General features: G+C 39.9%; 1 pseudogene; it reads right to left on the bottom strand.

The window, feature by feature from the left end:
* Positions 1–2607: 2607 nt before the first annotated feature.
* LOC102485075 (60S ribosomal protein L26-like) lies at positions 2608–3035 on the bottom strand (annotated as a pseudogene).
* Positions 3036–4996: the final 1961 nt, after the last annotated feature.

The raw sequence follows: 4996 nt of genomic DNA, 5'->3' as shown, positions 1-4996 counted from the left end.
AATCATAAAGCCCCCTCCTAGAGACAAAGAGAAGGGTCGCCTCAGAGGGAAGCAGGTATTTCCGGTTTAAAACATTGAGAAAACATAGGTCATCTAATAGAAAATGGGAGTAGGCAAACTGTGGGCAGCCAAAAGAAATTCTTTCTAGACCACACTTTGTTGGGCCCAGATTCAAGCACTCTTAACACCCATGAAAAGATTCCAAGTAGATGCAGCAAAATGAACTGGGTCAAATGAAGGGGGCCTGGGATCAGATGAGAAGACCTCTCCGAGAAGGGCAAGAAATTATACTTTGTGAGACCAAGTACAGAGTCAGTCTTCATTCGTTTCCAGTTCGTTAGCAACAACCCCTGAAGAAAGCTTTGCCTTGCCTCACACACATTGTACTACACGGTATTAAAGCAGGGATCTGCTATCCCTTGTTTGGAATCATCAGTTAAGAGGGAGCAGCAGAGTGGTGACAGTATCCGGTACAAAATTCCAAGAAAACATGGGGCCAGCTGATGGCACAGCAGCTAAGGCACTGGAATCCCAAAAGGCCAACCACAGTTTGAGCCCCAGACATGGCAGCTTGAAAATCATGCCAGACATGTGTGCTTACAAGCCCGAAATCCTAAGAGGAGAATGAAAGAGAAGGGACTGCAGCATGGTCACCCCTCTTGGGATGATTTATCACTTTCCTTCTCTTTGTCCCTCTCTGGCGAGTACATGTGCCCTATCACAAAAACCTAAAAACAAACAAGAAACTGAGAATCTCAAAGAAAATGGCAAAAAGACCAACTGGACCCTTCCCACATGGACATCCTATTTTCAAGACCAACAATGGTGGATTTAAATTTTATTCATTTCTCTTGTAACAACAAATTTTAGCTCTTGCTGAAACCTATTTCCTTAATTATTTTCTTCTTTCTGTATAAAAAAAAATTTGCTTCAACCCATTCAAATAATAGATTCACACTATCATCAAATTCATTATTTGATTCTTGTATTTATCTAAAACTGCCTAAGAGTCATCGTTTCTTAAATCCCTCCATTTCCTCTTTTTGTCCACACCACCGTTGGCCTTCTTTCTGGCACTGCGCCACAGAGAACAATTTCTCCCTCCGTGAGCTAGACTGCTTGCTACCAATGAAGAATCAACAGCAATACCACACTGAGTTGTGGGTGCTGAGCAGACAGCGAGGGTCATAACTACTGTCGTGGACTCATGAAATTTATATTTGCATCTCAGCTAAGTTATAAATGGCTACTGTGGCGTCATGGGATTTGTGTGTGTCACAAATTGTCAAAATCATAAATACTAAGTCCTCAAATACCAAGACTCTACTGTATAAAATTTTACTGTGACAAGCTGTGTCCATTTCTACGGCTCTTGGGTCTCCATCAAACTGACATTTCAGTCACCAGAGCTTATTATGATGCCCATGATGAAGTACCTAACCAGTACAAGGACATGTATACGTCATCTTAAACCCTAATGGGGGGATTTCTGCAATATGCATGCAAGGAACAAGGATGGGCTAGAACCTTCCTAGAGGCCATAAAATGACCTCCTGTCAATACCTAGTCCCCAAAAGTTATAAGCCCTACTACATCAAAGACACCTGAAACCCGTGCCACTGCATTTCAGTTATAGTTTATCAAAATCTTCTATAAAATAAACCTCTACATTCAAAGGAAAGACAACCTAGAAATACTTCAAGAAGCAAAATTGATTTGATTTTAAAAAGGGATTTTTAAACTTTTAAATACAAGCATTCTGTCCATTTAAAATATGTGTTTGAGGGACCAGCAGTTAGCGTAATGGTTATGTCACTGGACTCCCACGTAGTCAACCACGATTCGCGTCCCGGACCCGGTGGCTTCATCTCCCATGGGGAGTGTGTGCGTGTGTGCCCAAGATCCCAAGAGGAGAATGGAGGAGAAGGGATTGTGGCGTGGCCATCCCCCCTGGGGGATTTCTCGCTTTCTGTCTCTCTGTCTCTCTCTCTCTCTCTGGTGAGCACACACACCCTATAGCAAAAACCTCTTTTAAAAAAATGTGTGTTTGACAGACATAGGTAAAGCAGCTGAGGGGGAAAAAAAGGTGAATTTCAGCATAATCATGACTTTCACAGTGTCACACAGGCTTCTTTGACACACACACAAAAAAGAAACTTCAAATCACAGAACAGGAACAAGAATCAAAAGCAAAGGAAAATGAACCAACCGGATAAAGCTAGGTGTTATTTCTTCCCCAGGAATATTTTTAGTTTATTATTGTTGTTAAAGTTTACTGTGCTCCATTATAATCCTGTGTGTATGCTCTTTATGAATATTTGAATTGCCCTGTTTCTGTAAAGTTTGTCAGGAGGTTATCTTCATTTACTATACATATTTAGTAGAATGCTCCCTATTGCCTCCTGAATCAGGCAACCTGTTGAAATCTTTTTCATCCTCCAAGGACCTGATTGAAACCCAACTCTTTTACACAATATTTCCTAGATTCTTCCAGAAGAAAAACATGCTCTTCCCCCTCCTTTTAATTCCCAGATATTTTATCAATACACTCTACAGTTTTTTTTTTTCATTTTAGTAGATTTAATAAGAACCGTATAGAAGATTACTTTACTCCTGCATCTTCTCAATTGTTTCTTCCTTATATTTGCCCTTTTCCTTTCCTACTTGGTGAGACTTGGCTTTCTGTTCCAGGATCTTTTTGTAGTCTTTGTCCAGTTTTAGTCTAGTGATAACCACCCTGCTGGGGTGAAGGGACAACTGTGCCATCAGCCTTTTCCCGCTGTACCTGATCAGTGTAGTTGACATATTTCTTCCAGTAAACTTGGACTGCTTTGCTAACTTCCTGACCTTTTTAGTGTCCTCGCACAACCTGAATTTCATCGTCCTTTCGGATGGCCATATCGCACATTGTACTTCTGCCTCAGCTCTTTGGAAAGGGGGGCAGACATAATCTTCCTGTGGCTGTGGGAAGATGCATAAAAATACCTTTTACAGTTCGTGCTTTGGTCAGAAGTAATGAAAGGATTGAACTTCATTTTGGCCACTGCTGCTCTGGCGATGGCAGCAAAGGAGAAAAGCCTATACAAACAGTTTCTTAAAACATATTTGGTTTTGGGATTAGCAGTTAGCGTAATGGTTATGTCACTGGACTCCCATGTAGCTGACTACGGTTTGAGTCCCAGACCCGGTGGCTTAAACTCAAGTCGGGCACACGTGCGTGCGTGCCCAAGATCCCGAGAGGAGAATGAAGGAGAAGGGATTGTGGCATGGCCATCTCCCCCTGGGGAGGGCGATTTCTCGCTTTCTGTCTCTCTGTCTCTCTCTGTCTGTCTGGCGAGAGCACACGCCTTATAGCAAAATCCTCTCCAAAAAAAAAAATTTGGTTTTACATTTTACATATTAGTTATTTGTGCACATCAAATTCCCCCTACTGAGCTCTTTGAGTGATGACCCCATGTCCTCTTTATCCCTAGAAACTGAATTATGTAGGGGAAAACTTGCTGCATCAAAGGGGCTCAGAATGTTTTTAAAAATTAAAAGAAAGAAAAAAGGGAAACCCAATGAAGGTATGAGAGCTTTAATTCCTGTAAGCTCCTTGAAGCATAGGAAAGTTAAGCAGCTCTATGTTAGGATCTTCAGAGTAAAATGGGAGAAGCCATGGGGTAGAGTCAAAGGAGATGACTTTGCTGATAAGGAAAGCATGAAAAATATGTGGATCTAGCACTGTATCAAAAATCTCTACGGCAATGCAAATTGATTAACCAATTTTAGAACAGCAGTGAGTTAAATTTACTGTTCTGGGTCAAGGCTCCCCTCTTATGTCCCTGTTTACAGTCCCTATTATCAGTAAATGTTCTGCTATGAATTGTGTTTAAATAAAATACTCACAAAATTTCAGGACTAAAAAAGGTCCATAAAGCTTATCCATTCTGAGTTTCCATTTCATGTTGAAGAAGCCCAGACAGAGAACATCCCTTTTGAGTGGTCATTCACTATCAACTGTGGCATATACTACAGTAGGCAGAATTCTAAAATTAACCCCCAAGACTCATACCCTCTAATCCCTCGAACCCGAGAATGTGAGACACTATATGTAAAGATGGAATTCAGAATTTAAAGGAAGACAATAAAATCCAGACTCTCAACCATGTTTCAGTGGCCAAGTCCAATACACAATAAAAAAATAATTGAACATTCAAAGGAGCAAGAAAATTTGGCCCATAACCAAAATTAAGAAAAGAAAGAAGGAATAAGAGGAAAAGAAGGAAAATGTACCCTACTGCAAAAATGTCTTTCTAAAAAACAGTGGAGCAGGGGGGAGCTATCTGAAGATTAAAGACATGTTGGATTTGCATGCAAGACTTATTATAAATATGTTAAAATATATAATAAAAACATAATAATGAACAAATAATCTTAGACAAATAAAAATAATGAGTCCAATGAAAATTCTGTAACTGAAGAATAAAATGTGAGATGAATTTCCAAATTTTACCTACACATCTCATTTAAGTAGTATGTCATGTTGGAAATATCATAAGGCTTGGCATTCAAAAATCTCACGACACAAGCTACTAGCCATGGAATTTGGGGTAAGTTACTCTAGTATGTAATGTATGTTTTTCTGACTTGAATAGCATCCCACATCCCCCACCCATTTCTCCTGGCCTGTTTCTTGTCACCAACATAAAGTGACAAGGGTTCAAGTGACGGTAGCCATGTTCTTAAAAATCCTACATCCTATTATGTAATACCCTGTCTGGAGAATAGAGCACGTGAATCAAGTTGGGACAATTACCACCCTTTGCTTGGGATTTTCAATAGAACTAAATGAATAAGGTCAAGTTTCTCTCCATCTGAGATCAACCTGGGCCTAATTCAGTGACAGTCTCCTATCTCCTATCAGGTTACTTGATTGGCCTTACTCTAATTCTTTAAAATAAGCCTGTTTTAAGTTGACTTACTCTCTAGTTTATTAATAAAATTTTTTTTTAAA

This window comes from Tupaia chinensis, unplaced genomic scaffold, assembly GCF_000334495.1.
Source record: "Tupaia chinensis unplaced genomic scaffold, TupChi_1.0 Scaffold000045_1, whole genome shotgun sequence".
Taxonomy (NCBI): Eukaryota; Metazoa; Chordata; class Mammalia; order Scandentia; family Tupaiidae; genus Tupaia; species Tupaia belangeri.
This window is presented reverse-complemented; position numbering and strand designations above follow the sequence as displayed.